The sequence below is a fragment of the Nelumbo nucifera genome, chromosome 4 (assembly GCF_055504915.1).
Source record: "Nelumbo nucifera cultivar China Antique chromosome 4, China Antique-T2T, whole genome shotgun sequence".
NCBI lineage: Eukaryota > Viridiplantae > Streptophyta > Magnoliopsida > Proteales > Nelumbonaceae > Nelumbo > Nelumbo nucifera.
Window position 1 is genome coordinate 52,967,262 of NC_142652.1, and position 13,396 is coordinate 52,980,657.

At 46.8% G+C, this 13,396-nt stretch overlaps 28 non-coding genes across 28 annotated transcripts; all 28 read right to left on the reverse strand.

Annotated features, from left to right (window-relative positions):
- Positions 1–324: 324 nt before the first annotated feature.
- Positions 325–443, reverse strand: LOC148798309 (5S ribosomal RNA). The gene has a single exon (XR_016072938.1). It is a non-coding gene; the product is annotated as a 5S ribosomal RNA (ribosomal RNA).
- Positions 444–797: 354 nt separating this feature from the next.
- On the reverse strand, positions 798–916 carry LOC148798310 (5S ribosomal RNA). Its single transcript, XR_016072939.1, has one exon. It is a non-coding gene; the product is annotated as a 5S ribosomal RNA (ribosomal RNA).
- Positions 917–1,272: 356 nt separating this feature from the next.
- On the reverse strand, positions 1,273–1,391 carry LOC148798311 (5S ribosomal RNA). The gene has a single exon (XR_016068888.1). It is a non-coding gene; the product is annotated as a 5S ribosomal RNA (ribosomal RNA).
- A 354-nt stretch (positions 1,392–1,745) lies between these two features.
- Positions 1,746–1,864, reverse strand: LOC148798312 (5S ribosomal RNA). The gene has a single exon (XR_016075340.1). It is a non-coding gene; the product is annotated as a 5S ribosomal RNA (ribosomal RNA).
- Positions 1,865–2,218: 354 nt separating this feature from the next.
- LOC148798313 (5S ribosomal RNA) lies at positions 2,219–2,337 on the reverse strand. Its single transcript, XR_016072941.1, has one exon. It is a non-coding gene; the product is annotated as a 5S ribosomal RNA (ribosomal RNA).
- A 354-nt stretch (positions 2,338–2,691) lies between these two features.
- LOC148798314 (5S ribosomal RNA) lies at positions 2,692–2,810 on the reverse strand. Its single transcript, XR_016072942.1, has one exon. It is a non-coding gene; the product is annotated as a 5S ribosomal RNA (ribosomal RNA).
- Positions 2,811–3,166: 356 nt separating this feature from the next.
- Positions 3,167–3,285, reverse strand: LOC148798315 (5S ribosomal RNA). Its single transcript, XR_016069917.1, has one exon. It is a non-coding gene; the product is annotated as a 5S ribosomal RNA (ribosomal RNA).
- Positions 3,286–3,639: 354 nt separating this feature from the next.
- LOC148798316 (5S ribosomal RNA) lies at positions 3,640–3,758 on the reverse strand. The gene has a single exon (XR_016075351.1). It is a non-coding gene; the product is annotated as a 5S ribosomal RNA (ribosomal RNA).
- Positions 3,759–4,112: 354 nt separating this feature from the next.
- Positions 4,113–4,231, reverse strand: LOC148798317 (5S ribosomal RNA). The gene has a single exon (XR_016072820.1). It is a non-coding gene; the product is annotated as a 5S ribosomal RNA (ribosomal RNA).
- Positions 4,232–4,587: 356 nt separating this feature from the next.
- LOC148798318 (5S ribosomal RNA) lies at positions 4,588–4,706 on the reverse strand. Its single transcript, XR_016073712.1, has one exon. It is a non-coding gene; the product is annotated as a 5S ribosomal RNA (ribosomal RNA).
- Positions 4,707–5,060: 354 nt separating this feature from the next.
- LOC148798319 (5S ribosomal RNA) lies at positions 5,061–5,179 on the reverse strand. The gene has a single exon (XR_016075362.1). It is a non-coding gene; the product is annotated as a 5S ribosomal RNA (ribosomal RNA).
- Positions 5,180–5,533: 354 nt separating this feature from the next.
- On the reverse strand, positions 5,534–5,652 carry LOC148798320 (5S ribosomal RNA). The gene has a single exon (XR_016072943.1). It is a non-coding gene; the product is annotated as a 5S ribosomal RNA (ribosomal RNA).
- Positions 5,653–6,006: 354 nt separating this feature from the next.
- Positions 6,007–6,125, reverse strand: LOC148798321 (5S ribosomal RNA). The gene has a single exon (XR_016072944.1). It is a non-coding gene; the product is annotated as a 5S ribosomal RNA (ribosomal RNA).
- Positions 6,126–6,480: 355 nt separating this feature from the next.
- LOC148798322 (5S ribosomal RNA) lies at positions 6,481–6,599 on the reverse strand. Its single transcript, XR_016072733.1, has one exon. It is a non-coding gene; the product is annotated as a 5S ribosomal RNA (ribosomal RNA).
- A 353-nt stretch (positions 6,600–6,952) lies between these two features.
- LOC148798323 (5S ribosomal RNA) lies at positions 6,953–7,071 on the reverse strand. Its single transcript, XR_016074286.1, has one exon. It is a non-coding gene; the product is annotated as a 5S ribosomal RNA (ribosomal RNA).
- Positions 7,072–7,426: 355 nt separating this feature from the next.
- On the reverse strand, positions 7,427–7,545 carry LOC148798324 (5S ribosomal RNA). The gene has a single exon (XR_016069878.1). It is a non-coding gene; the product is annotated as a 5S ribosomal RNA (ribosomal RNA).
- Positions 7,546–7,899: 354 nt separating this feature from the next.
- Positions 7,900–8,018, reverse strand: LOC148798325 (5S ribosomal RNA). Its single transcript, XR_016071164.1, has one exon. It is a non-coding gene; the product is annotated as a 5S ribosomal RNA (ribosomal RNA).
- Positions 8,019–8,374: 356 nt separating this feature from the next.
- On the reverse strand, positions 8,375–8,493 carry LOC148798326 (5S ribosomal RNA). The gene has a single exon (XR_016074288.1). It is a non-coding gene; the product is annotated as a 5S ribosomal RNA (ribosomal RNA).
- Positions 8,494–8,847: 354 nt separating this feature from the next.
- Positions 8,848–8,966, reverse strand: LOC148798327 (5S ribosomal RNA). Its single transcript, XR_016075373.1, has one exon. It is a non-coding gene; the product is annotated as a 5S ribosomal RNA (ribosomal RNA).
- A 354-nt stretch (positions 8,967–9,320) lies between these two features.
- On the reverse strand, positions 9,321–9,439 carry LOC148798328 (5S ribosomal RNA). The gene has a single exon (XR_016075384.1). It is a non-coding gene; the product is annotated as a 5S ribosomal RNA (ribosomal RNA).
- A 354-nt stretch (positions 9,440–9,793) lies between these two features.
- On the reverse strand, positions 9,794–9,912 carry LOC148798329 (5S ribosomal RNA). Its single transcript, XR_016071313.1, has one exon. It is a non-coding gene; the product is annotated as a 5S ribosomal RNA (ribosomal RNA).
- Positions 9,913–10,268: 356 nt separating this feature from the next.
- LOC148798330 (5S ribosomal RNA) lies at positions 10,269–10,387 on the reverse strand. The gene has a single exon (XR_016068889.1). It is a non-coding gene; the product is annotated as a 5S ribosomal RNA (ribosomal RNA).
- Positions 10,388–10,741: 354 nt separating this feature from the next.
- Positions 10,742–10,860, reverse strand: LOC148798331 (5S ribosomal RNA). Its single transcript, XR_016075395.1, has one exon. It is a non-coding gene; the product is annotated as a 5S ribosomal RNA (ribosomal RNA).
- Positions 10,861–11,214: 354 nt separating this feature from the next.
- Positions 11,215–11,333, reverse strand: LOC148798332 (5S ribosomal RNA). The gene has a single exon (XR_016072821.1). It is a non-coding gene; the product is annotated as a 5S ribosomal RNA (ribosomal RNA).
- A 356-nt stretch (positions 11,334–11,689) lies between these two features.
- LOC148798333 (5S ribosomal RNA) lies at positions 11,690–11,808 on the reverse strand. The gene has a single exon (XR_016073713.1). It is a non-coding gene; the product is annotated as a 5S ribosomal RNA (ribosomal RNA).
- Positions 11,809–12,162: 354 nt separating this feature from the next.
- Positions 12,163–12,281, reverse strand: LOC148798334 (5S ribosomal RNA). Its single transcript, XR_016075407.1, has one exon. It is a non-coding gene; the product is annotated as a 5S ribosomal RNA (ribosomal RNA).
- Positions 12,282–12,635: 354 nt separating this feature from the next.
- On the reverse strand, positions 12,636–12,754 carry LOC148798335 (5S ribosomal RNA). Its single transcript, XR_016071165.1, has one exon. It is a non-coding gene; the product is annotated as a 5S ribosomal RNA (ribosomal RNA).
- Positions 12,755–13,110: 356 nt separating this feature from the next.
- On the reverse strand, positions 13,111–13,229 carry LOC148798336 (5S ribosomal RNA). The gene has a single exon (XR_016070441.1). It is a non-coding gene; the product is annotated as a 5S ribosomal RNA (ribosomal RNA).
- Positions 13,230–13,396: the final 167 nt, after the last annotated feature.

Consider the following 13,396-nt stretch of genomic DNA (forward strand, 5'->3'; position numbering starts at 1 on the left):
CACTATCTTGCTCCCCTCCATTAATTGTTTTAGACTTGAAAAAACTGTGTATGCAGCCTTCCTCCCTTGGTAACCGTGCACAAGCTCTTACGTGAGCAGAGTGTTTGCTTTTTAGATCTGCCGCACCCCCGGATAGATGCAATACTATCGCGGGGCCCACAATGCATGACGAATGCCGAAAGCCCGGTTCTTGCATCGTTGCCATTCAGTATTGACGATCGTGCCGCAAATGGTCCGAGTATCCGACGCATTGTTTCCAGTTGTCTCCCAGAAACAACAAATGGAATTTGCAAATACAAATCAAAATAAAATATTAATAAAATTGGGGTGCAACACGAGGACTTCCCAGGAGGTCACCCATCCTAGTACTACTCTCGCCCAAGCACGCTTAACTTCGGTGTTCTGATGGGATCCGGTGCATTAGTGCTGGTATGATCGCACCCGTTTAATTCATGCTCGCTTAGATCTTTATGCACTATCTTGCTCCCCTCCATTAATTGTTTTAGACTTGAAAAAACTGTGTATGCAGCCTTCCTCCCTTGGTAACCGTGCACAAGCTCTTACGTGAGCAGAGTGTTTGCTTTTTAGATCTGCCGCACCCCCGGATAGATGCAATACTATCGCGGGGCCCACAATGCATGACGAATGCCGAAAGCCCGGTTCTTGCATCGTTGCCCTTCAGTAATGACGATCGTGCCGCAAATGGTCCGAGTATCCGACGCATTGTTTCCAGTTGTCTCCCAGAAACAACAAATGGAATTTGCAAATACAAATCAAAATAAAATATTAATAAAATTGGGGTGCAACACGAGGACTTCCCAGGAGGTCACCCATCCTAGTACTACTCTCGCCCAAGCACGCTTAACTTCGGTGTTCTGATGGGATCCGGTGCATTAGTGCTGGTATGATCGCACCCGTTTTATTCATGCTCGCTTAGATCTTTATGCACTATCTTGCTCCCCTCCATTAATTGTTTTAGACTTGAAAAAAACTGTGTATGCAGCCCTCCTCGCTTGGTAACCGTGCACAAGCTCTTACGTGAGCAGAGTGTTTGCTTTTTAGATCTGCCGCACCCCCGGATAGATGCAATACTATCGCGGGGCCCACAATGCACGACGAATGCCAAAAGCCCGGTTTTTTCACGGTTCCCATTCAGTAATGACAATCGTGCCACAAATGGTCCGAGTATCCGGCGCGTTGTTTGCGTTTGTCTCGCCGAAACGACAAATGGAATTTGCAAATACGATATCGAAATAAAATATTAATAAAATTGGGGTGCAACACGAGGACTTCCCAGGAGGTCACCCATCCTAGGACTACTCCCGCCCATGCACACTTAACTTCGGAGTTCTGATGGGATCCGGTGCATTAGTGCTGGTATGATCGCAACCGTTTTATTCATGCTCGCTTAGAACTTTATGCACTATCTTGCTCCCCTCCATTAATTGTTTTAGATTTGAAAAAACTGTGTATGCAGCCTTCCTCCCTTGGTAACCGTGCACAAGCTCCTACGTGAGCAGAGTGTTTGCATTTCAGATCTGCCGCACCCCCGGATAGATGCAATACTATCGCGGGGCCCACAATGCATGACGAATGCCGAAAGCCCGGTTCTTGCATCGTTGCCATTCAGTAATGACGATCGTGCCGCAAATGGTCCGAGTATCCGACGCATTGTTTCCAGTTGTCTCCCAGAAACAACAAATGGAATTTGCAAATACAAATCAAAATAAAATATTAATAAAATTGGGGTGCAACACGAGGACTTCCCAGGAGGTCACCCATCCTAGTACTACTCTCGCCCAAGCACGCTTAACTTCGGAGTTCTGATGGGATCCGGTGCATTAGTGCTGGTATGATCGCACCCGTTTAATTCATGCTCGCTTAGATCTTTATGCACTATCTTGCTCCCCTCCATTAATTGTTTTAGACTTGAAAAAACTGTGTATGCAGCCTTCCTCCCTTGGTAACCGTGCACAAGCTCTTACGTGAGCAGAGTGTTTGCTTTTTAGATCTGCCGCACCCCCGGATAGATGCAATACTATCGCGGGGCCCACAATGCATGACGAATGCCGAAAGCCCGGTTCTTGCATCGTTGCCATTCAGTAATGACGATCGTGCCGCAAATGGTCCGAGTATCCGACGCATTGTTTCCAGTTGTCTCCCAGAAACAACAAATGGAATTTGCAAATACAAATCAAAATAAAATATTAATAAAATTGGGGTGCAACACGAGGACTTCCCAGGAGGTCACCCATCCTAGTACTACTCTCGCCCAAGCACGCTTAACTTCGGTGTTCTGATGGGATCCGGTGCATTAGTGCTGGTATGATCGCACCCGTTTAATTCATGCTCGCTTAGATCTTTATGCACTATCTTGCTCCCCTCCATTAATTGTTTTAGACTTGAAAAAACTGTGTATGCAGCCTTCCTCCCTTGGTAACCGTGCACAAGCTCTTACGTGAGCAGAGTGTTTGCTTTTTAGATCTGCCGCACCCCCGGATAGATGCAATACTATCGCGGGGCCCACAATGCATGACGAATGCCGAAAGCCCGGTTCTTGCATCGTTGCCATTCAGTAATGACGATCGTGCCGCAAATGGTCCGAGTATCCGACGCATTGTTTCCAGTTGTCTCCCAGAAACAACAAATGGAATTTGCAAATACAAATCAAAATAAAATATTAATAAAATTGGGGTGCAACACGAGGACTTCCCAGGAGGTCACCCATCCTAGTACTACTCTCGCCCAAGCACGCTTAACTTCGGTGTTCTGATGGGATCCGGTGCATTAGTGCTGGTATGATCGCACCCGTTTAATTCATGCTCGCTTAGATCTTTATGCACTATCTTGCTCCCCTCCATTAATTGTTTTAGACTTGAAAAAAACTGTGTATGCAGCCCTCCTCGCTTGGTAACCGTGCACAAGCTCTTACGTGAGCAGAGTGTTTGCTTTTTAGATCTGCCGCACCCCCGGATAGATGCAATACTATCGCGGGGCCCACAATGCACGACGAATGCCAAAAGCCCGGTTTTTTCACGGTTCCCATTCAGTAATGACAATCGTGCCACAAATGGTCCGAGTATCCGGCGCGTTGTTTGCGTTTGTCTCGCCGAAACGACAAATGGAATTTGCAAATACGATATCGAAATAAAATATTAATAAAATTGGGGTGCAACACGAGGACTTCCCTGGAGGTCACCCATCCTAGGACTACTCCCGCCCATGCACACTTAACTTCGGAGTTCTGATGGGATCCGGTGCATTAGTGCTGGTATGATCGCAACCGTTTTTTTCATGCTCGCTTAGAACTTTATGCACTATCTTGCTCCCCTCCATTAATTGTTTTAGATTTGAAAAAACTGTGTATGCAGCCTTCCTCCCTTGGTAACCGTGCACAAGCTCCTACGTGAGCAGAGTGTTTGCATTTCAGATCTGCCGCACCCCCGGATAGATGCAATACTATCGCGGGGCCCACAATGCATGACGAATGCCGAAAGCCCGGTTCTTGCATCGTTGCCATTCAGTAATGACGATCGTGCCGCAAATGGTCCGAGTATCCGACGCATTGTTTCCAGTTGTCTCCCAGAAACAACAAATGGAATTTGCAAATACAAATCAAAATAAAATATTAATAAAATTGGGGTGCAACACGAGGACTTCCCAGGAGGTCACCCATCCTAGTACTACTCTCGCCCAAGCACGCTTAACTTCGGAGTTCTGATGGGATCCGGTGCATTAGTGCTGGTATGATCGCACCCGTTTAATTCATGCTCGCTTAGATCTTTATGCACTATCTTGCTCCCCTCCATTAATTGTTTTAGACTTGAAAAAACTGTGTATGCAGCCTTCCTCCCTTGGTAACCGTGCACAAGCTCTTACGTGAGCAGAGTGTTTGCTTTTTAGATCTGCCGCACCCCCGGATAGATGCAATACTATCGCGGGGCCCACAATGCATGTCGAATGCCGAAAGCCCGGTTCTTGCATCGTTGCCATTCAGTAATGACGATCGTGCCGCAAATGGTCCGAGTATCCGACGCATTGTTTCCAGTTGTCTCCCAGAAACAACAAATGGAATTTGCAAATACAAATCAAAATAAAATATTAATAAAATTGGGGTGCAACACGAGGACTTCCCAGGAGGTCACCCATCCTAGTACTACTCTCGCCCAAGCACGCTTAACTTCGGAGTTCTGATGGGATCTGGTGCATTTGTGCTGGTATGATCGCACCCGTTTAATTCATGCTCGCTTAGATCTTTATGCACTATCTTGCTCCCCTCCATTAATTGTTTTAGACTTGAAAAAAACTGTGTATGCAGCCTTCCTCCCTTGGTAACCGTGCACAAGCTCTTACGTGAGCAGAGTGTTTGCTTTTTAGATCTGCCGCACCCCCGGATAGATGCAATACTATCGCGGGGCCCACAATGCACGACGAATGCCAAAAGCCCGGTTTTTTCACGGTTCCCATTCAGTAATGACAATCGTGCCGCAAGTGGTCCGAGTATCCGGCGCGTTGTTTGCGTTTGTCTCGCCGAAACGACAAATGGAATTTGCAAATACGATATCGAAATAAAATATTAATAAAATTGGGGTGCAACACGAGGACTTCCCAGGAGGTCACCCATCCTAGGACTACTCCCGCCCATGCACACTTAACTTCGGAGTTCTGATGGGATCCGGTGCATTAGTGCCGGTATGATCGCACCCGTTTAATTCATGCTCGCTTAGATCTTTATGCACTATCTTGCTCCCCTCCATTAATTGTTTTTGATTTGAAAAAACTGTGTATGCAGCCTTCCTCCCTTGGTAACCGTGCACAAGCTCCTACGTGAGCAGAGTGTTTGCATTTCAGATCTGCCGCACCCCCGGATAGATGCCATACTATCGCGGGGCCCACAATGCATGACGAATGCCGAAAGCCCGGTTCTTGCATCGTTGCCATTCAGTAATGACGATCGTGCCGCAAATGGTCCGAGTATCCGACGCATTGTTTCCAGTTGTCTCCCAGAAACAACAAATGGAATTTGCAAATACAAATCAAAATAAAATATTAATAAAATTGGGGTGCAACACGAGGACTTCCCAGGAGGTCACCCATCCTAGTACTACTCTCGCCCAAGCACGCTTAACTTCGGAGTTCTGATGGGATCCGGTGCATTAGTGCTGGTATGATCGCACCCGTTTAATTCATGCTCGCTTAGATCTTTATGCACTATCTTGCTCCCCTCCATTAATTGTTTTAGACTTGAAAAAACTGTGTATGCAGCCTTCCTCCCTTGGTAACCGTGCACAAGCTCTTACGTGAGCAGAGTGTTTGCTTTTTAGATCTGCCGCACCCCCGGATAGATGCAATACTATCGCGGGGCCCACAATGCATGACGAATGCCGAAAGCCCGGTTCTTGCATCGTTGCCATTCAGTATTGACGATCGTGCCGCAAATGGTCCGAGTATCCGACGCATTGTTTCCAGTTGTCTCCCAGAAACAACAAATGGAATTTGCAAATACAAATCAAAATAAAATATTAATAAAATTGGGGTGCAACACGAGGACTTCCCAGGAGGTCACCCATCCTAGTACTACTCTCGCCCAAGCACGCTTAACTTCGGTGTTCTGATGGGATCCGGTGCATTAGTGCTGGTATGATCGCACCCGTTTAATTCATGCTCGCTTAGATCTTTATGCACTATCTTGCTCCCCTCCATTAATTGTTTTAGACTTGAAAAAACTGTGTATGCAGCCTTCCTCCCTTGGTAACCGTGCACAAGCTCTTACGTGAGCAGAGTGTTTGCTTTTTAGATCTGCCGCACCCCCGGATAGATGCAATACTATCGCGGGGCCCACAATGCATGACGAATGCCGAAAGCCCGGTTCTTGCATCGTTGCCATTCAGTAATGACGATCGTGCCGCAAATGGTCCGAGTATCCGACGCATTGTTTCCAGTTGTCTCCCAGAAACAACAAATGGAATTTGCAAATACAAATCAAAATAAAATATTAATAAAATTGGGGTGCAACACGAGGACTTCCCAGGAGGTCACCCATCCTAGTACTACTCTCGCCCAAGCACGCTTAACTTCGGTGTTCTGATGGGATCCGGTGCATTAGTGCTGGTATGATCGCACCCGTTTAATTCATGCTCGCTTAGATCTTTATGCACTATCTTGCTCCCCTCCATTAATTGTTTTAGACTTGAAAAAAACTGTGTATGCAGCCTTCCTCCCTTGGTAACCGTGAACAAGCTCCTACGTGAGCAGAGTGTTTGCATTTCAGATCTGCCGCACCCCCGGATAGATGCAATACTATCGCGGGGCCCACAATGCATGACGAATGCCGAAAGCCCGGTCTTTGCATCGTTGCCATTCAGTAATGACGATCGTGCCGCAAATGGTCCGAGTATCCGACGCATTGTTTCCAGTTGTCTCCCAGAAACAACAAATGGAATTTGCAAATACAAATCAAAATAAAATATTAATAAAATTGGGGTGCAACACGAGGACTTCCCAGGAGGTCACCCATCCTAGTACTACTCTCGCCCAAGCACGCTTAACTTCGGAGTTCTGATTGGATCCGGTGCATTAGTGCTGGTATGATCGCACCCGTTTAATTCATGCTCGCTTAGATCTTTATGACCTATCTTGCTCCCTTCCATTAATTGTTTTAGATTTGAAAAAAATGTGTATGCAGCCTTCTTCCCTTGGTAACCGTGCACAAGCTCCTATGAGCGGAGTGTTTGCTTTTCAGATCTGCCGCACCTCCGGATAGATGCAATACTATCGCGGGGCCCACAATGCACGACGAATGCCAAAAGCCCGGTTTTTTCACGGTTCCCATTCAGTAATGACAATCGTGCCGCAAATGGTCCGAGTATCCGGCGCGTTGTTTGCGTTTGTCTCGCCGAAACGACAAATGGAATTTGCAAATACGATATCGAAATAAAATATTAATAAAATTGGGGTGCAACACGAGGACTTCCCAGGAGGTCACCCATCCTAGGACTACTCCCGCCCATGCACACTTAACTTCGGAGTTCTGATGGGATCCGGTGCATTAGTGCTGGTATGATCGCACCCGTTTAATTCATGCTCGCTTAGATCTTTATGCACTATCTTGCTCCCCTCCATTAATTGTTTTAGACTTGAAAAAACTGTGTATGCAGCCTTCCTCCCTTGGTAACCGTGCACAAGCTCCTACGTGAGCAGTGTGTTTGTTTTTCAGATCTGCCGCACCCCCGGATAGATGCAATACTATCGCGGGGCCCACAATGCACGATGAATGCCAAAAGCCCGGTTTTTGCACGGTTCCCATTCAGTAATGACGATCGTGCCGCTAATGGTCCGAGTATCCGGCGCGTTGTTTGAGTTTGTCTCGCCGACACGACAAATGGAATTTGCAAATACGATATCGAAATAAAATATTAATAAAATTGGGGTGAAACACAAGGACTTCCCAGGAGGTCACCCATCCTAATACTACTCTCGCCCAAGCACACTTAACTTCGGAGTTCTGATGGGATCCGGTGCATTAGTGCTGGTATGATCGCACCCGTTTAATTCATGCTCGCTTAGATCTTTATGCACTATCTTGCTCCCCTCCATTAATTGTTTTAGATTTGAAAAAACTGTGTATGCAGCCTTCCTCCCTTGGTAACCGTGCACAAGCTCCTACGTGAGCAGAGTGTTTGCATTTCAGATCTGCCGCACCCCCGGATAGATGCAATACTATCGCGGGGCCCACAATGCATGACGAATGCCGAAAGCCCGGTTCTTGCATCGTTGCCATTCAGTAATGACGATCGTGCCGCAAATGGTCCGAGTATCCGACGCATTGTTTCCAGTTGTCTCCCAGAAACAACAAATGGAATTTGCAAATACAAATCAAAATAAAATATTAATAAAATTGGGGTGCAACACGAGGACTTCCCAGGAGGTCACCCATCCTAGTACTACTCTCGCCCAAGCACGCTTAACTTCGGAGTTCTGATGGGATCCGGTGCATTAGTACTGGTATGATCGCACCCGTTTAATTCATGCTCGCTTAGATCTTTATGCACTATCTTGCTCCCCTCCATTAATTGTTTTAGACTTGAAAAAAACTGTGTATGCAGCCTTCCTCCCTTGGTAACCGTGCACAAGCTCTTACGTGAGCAGAGTGTTTGCTTTTTAGATCTGCCGCACCCCCGGATAGATGCAATACTATCGCGGGGCCCACAATGCACGACGAATGCCAAAAGCCCGGTTTTTTCACGGTTCCCATTCAGTAATGACAATCGTGCCGCAAGTGGTCCGAGTATCTGGCGCGTTGTTTGCGTTTGTCTCGCCGAAACGACAAATGGAATTTGCAAATACGATATCGAAATAAAATATTAATAAAATTGGGGTGCAACACGAGGACTTCCCAGGAGGTCACCCATCCTAGGACTACTCCCGCCCATGCACACTTAACTTCGGAGTTCTGATGGGATCCGGTGCATTAGTGCTGGTATGATCGCACCCGTTTAATTCATGCTCGCTTAGATCTTTATGCACTATCTTGCTCCCCTCCATTAATTGTTTTTGATTTGAAAAAACTGTGTATGCAGCCTTCCTCCCTTGGTAACCGTGCACAAGCTCCTACGTGAGCAGAGTGTTTGCATTTCAGATCTGCCGCACCCCCGGATAGATGCCATACTATCGCGGGGCCCACAATGCATGACGAATGCCGAAAGCCCGGTTCTTGCATCGTTGACATTCAGTAATGACGATCGTGCCGCAAATGGTCCGAGTATCCGACGCATTGTTTCCAGTTGTCTCCCAGAAACAACAAATGGAATTTGCAAATACAAATCAAAATAAAATATTAATAAAATTGGGGTGCAACACGAGGACTTCCCAGGAGGTCACCCATCCTAGTACTACTCTCGCCCAAGCACGCTTAACTTCGGAGTTCTGATGGGATCCGGTGCATTAGTGCTGGTATGATCGCACCCGTTTAATTCATGCTCGCTTAGATCTTTATGCACTATCTTGCTCCCCTCCATTAATTGTTTTTGATTTGAAAAAACTGTGTATGCAGCCTTCCTCCCTTGGTAACCGTGCACAAGCTCCTACGTGAGCAGAGTGTTTGCATTTCAGATCTGCCGCACCCCCGGATAGATGCCATACTATCGCGGGGCCCACAATGCATGACGAATGCCGAAAGCCCGGTTCTTGCATCGTTGCCATTCAGTAATGACGATCGTGCCGCAAATGGTCCGAGTATTCGACGCATTGTTTCCAGTTGTCTCCCAGAAACAACAAATGGAATTTGCAAATACAAATCAAAATAAAATATTAATAAAATTGGGGTGCAACACGAGGACTTCCCAGGAGGTCACCCATCCTAGTACTACTCTCGCCCAAGCACGCTTAACTTCGGAGTTCTGATGGGATCCGGTGCATTAGTGCTGGTATGATCGCACCCGTTTAATTCATGCTCGCTTAGATCTTTATGCACTATCTTGCTCCCCTCCATTAATTGTTTTAGACTTGAAAAAACTGTGTATGCAGCCTTCCTCCCTTGGTAACCGTGCACAAGCTCTTACGTGAGCAGAGTGTTTGCTTTTTAGATCTGCCGCACCCCCGGATAGATGCAATACTATCGCGGGGCCCACAATGCATGACGAATGCCGAAAGCCCGGTTCTTGCATCGTTGCCATTCAGTAATGACGATCGTGCCGCAAATGGTCCGAGTATCCGACGCATTGTTTCCAGTTGTCTCCCAGAAACAACAAATGGAATTTGCAAATACAAATCAAAATAAAATATTAATAAAATTGGGGTGCAACACGAGGACTTCCCAAGAGGTCACCCATCCTAGTACTACTCTCGCCCAAGCACGCTTAACTTCGGAGTTCTGATGGGATCCGGTGCATTAGTACTGGTATGATCGCACCCGTTTAATTCATGCTCGCTTAGATCTTTATGCACTATCTTGCTCCCCTCCATTAATTGTTTTAGACTTGAAAAAAACTGTGTATGCAGCCTTCCTCCCTTGGTAACCGTGCACAAGCTCTTACGTGAGCAGAGTGTATGCTTTTTAGATCTGCCGCACCCCCGGATAGATGCAATACTATCGCGGGGCCCACAATGCACGACGAATGCCAAAAGCCCGGTTTTTTCACGGTTCCCATTCAGTAATGACAATCGTGCCGCAAGTGGTCCGAGTATCCGGCGCGTTGTTTGCGTTTGTCTCGCCGAAACGACAAATGGAATTTGCAAATACGATATCGAAATAAAATATTAATAAAATTGGGGTGCAACACGAGGACTTCCCAGGAGGTCACCCATCCTAGGACTACTCCCGCCCATGCACACTTAACTTCGGAGTTCTGATGGGATCCGGTGCATTAGTGCTGGTATGATCGCAACCGTTTTATTCATGCTCGCTTAGAACTTTATGCACTATCTTGCTCCCCTCCATTAATTGTTTTAGATTTGAAAAAACTGTGTATGCAGCCTTCCTCCCTTGGTAACCGTGCACAAGCTCCTACGTGAGCAGAGTGTTTGCATTTCAGATCTGCCGCACCCCCGGATAGATGCAATACTATCGCGGGGCCCACAATGCATGACGAATGCCGAAAGCCCGGTTCTTGCATCGTTGCCATTCAGTAATGACGATCGTGCCGCAAATGGTCCGAGTATCCGACGCATTGTTTCCAGTTGTCTCCCAGAAACAACAAATGGAATTTGCAAATACAAATCAAAATAAAATATTAATAAAATTGGGGTGCAACACGAGGACTTCCCAGGAGGTCACCCATCCTAGTACTACTCTCGCCCAAGCACGCTTAACTTCGGAGTTCTGATGGGATCCGGTGCATTAGTGCTGGTATGATCGCACCCGTTTAATTCATGCTCGCTTAGATCTTTATGCACTATCTTGCTCCCCTCCATTAATTGTTTTAGACTTGAAAAAACTGTGTATGCAGCCTTCCTCCCTTGGTAACCGTGCACAAGCTCTTACGTGAGCAGAGTGTTTGCTTTTTAGATCTGCCGCACCCCCGGATAGATGCAATACTATCGCGGGGCCCACAATGCATGTCGAATGCCGAAAGCCCGGTTCTTGCATCGTTGCCATTCAGTAATGACGATCGTGCCGCAAATGGTCCGAGTATCCGACGCATTGTTTCCAGTTGTCTCCCAGAAACAACAAATGGAATTTGCAAATACAAATCAAAATAAAATATTAATAAAATTGGGGTGCAACACGAGGACTTCCCAGGAGGTCACCCATCCTAGTACTACTCTCGCCCAAGCACGCTTAACTTCGGAGTTCTGATGGGATCTGGTGCATTTGTGCTGGTATGATCGCACCCGTTTAATTCATGCTCGCTTAGATCTTTATGCACTATCTTGCTCCCCTCCATTAATTGTTTTAGACTTGAAAAAAACTGTGTATGCAGCCTTCCTCCCTTGGTAACCGTGCACAAGCTCTTACGTGAGCAGAGTGTTTGCTTTTTAGATCTGCCGCACCCCCGGATAGATGCAATACTATCGCGGGGCCCACAATGCACGACGAATGCCAAAAGCCCGGTTTTTTCACGGTTCCCATTCAGTAATGACAATCGTGCCGCAAGTGGTCCGAGTATCCGGCGCGTTGTTTGCGTTTGTCTCGCCGAAACGACAAATGGAATTTGCAAATACGATATCGAAATAAAATATTAATAAAATTGGGGTGCAACACGAGGACTTCCCAGGAGGTCACCCATCCTAGGACTACTCCCGCCCATGCACACTTAACTTCGGAGTTCTGATGGGATCCGGTGCATTAGTGCCGGTATGATCGCACCCGTTTAATTCATGCTCGCTTAGATCTTTATGCACTATCTTGCTCCCCTCCATTAATTGTTTTTGATTTGAAAAAACTGTGTATGCAGCCTTCCTCCCTTGGTAACCGTGCACAAGCTCCTACGTGAGCAGAGTGTCTGCATTTCAGATCTGCCGCACCCCCGGATAGATGCCATACTATCGCGGGGCCCACAATGCATGACGAATGCCGAAAGCCCGGTTCTTGCATCGTTGCCATTCAGTAATGACGATCGTGCCGCAAATGGTCCGAGTATCCGACGCATTGTTTCCAGTTGTCTCCCAGAAACAACAAATGGAATTTGCAAATACAAATCAAAATAAAATATTAATAAAATTGGGGTGCAACACGAGGACTTCCCAGGAGGTCACCCATCCTAGTACTACTCTCGCCCAAGCACGCTTAACTTCGGAGTTCTGATGGGATCCGGTGCATTAGTGCTGGTATGATCGCACCCGTTTAATTCATGCTCGCTTAGATCTTTATGCACTATCTTGCTCCCCTCCATTAATTGTTTTAGACTTGAAAAAACTGTGTATGCAGCCTTCCTCCCTTGGTAACCGTGCACAAGCTCTTACGTGAGCAGAGTGTTTGCTTTTTAGATCTGCCGCACCCCCGGATAGATGCAATACTATCGCGGGGCCCACAATGCATGACGAATGCCGAAAGCCCGGTTCTTGCATCGTTGCCATTCAGTAATGACGATCGTGCCGCAAATGGTCCGAGTATCCGACGCATTGTTTCCAGTTGTCTCCCAGAAACAACAAATGGAATTTGCAAATACAAATCAAAATAAAATATTAATAAAATTGGGGTGCAACACGAGGACTTCCCAGGAGGTCACCCATCCTAGTACTACTCTCGCCCAAGCACGCTTAACTTCGGAGTTCTGATGGGATCCGGTGCATTAGTACTGGTATGATCGCACCCGTTTAATTCATGCTCGCTTAGATCTTTATGCACTATCTTGCTCCCCTCCATTAATTGTTTTAGACTTGAAAAAAACTGTGTATGCAGCCTTCCTCCCTTGGTAACCGTGCACAAGCTCTTACGTGAGCAGAGTGTTTGCTTTTTAGATCTGCCGCACCCCCGGATAGATGCAATACTATCGCGGGGCCCACAATGCACGACGAATGCCAAAAGCCCGGTTTTTTCACGGTTCCCATTCAGTAATGACAATCGTGCCGCAAGTGGTCTGAGTATCCGGCGCGTTGTTTGCGTTTGTCTCGCCGAAACGACAAATGGAATTTGCAAATACGATATCGAAATAAAATATTAATAAAATTGGGGTGCAACACGAGGACTTCCCAGGAGGTCACCGATCCTAGGACTACTCCCGCCCATGCACACTTAACTTCGGAGTTCTGATGGGATCCGGTGCATTAGTGCTGGTATGATCGCACCCGTTTAATTCATGCTCGCTTAGATCTTTATGCACTATCTTGCTCCCCTCCATTAATTGTTTTAGATTTGAAAAAACTGTGTATGCAGCCTTCCTCCCTTGGTAACCGTGCACAAGCTCCTACGTGAGCAGAGTGTTTGCATTTCAGATCTGCCGCACCCCCGGATAGA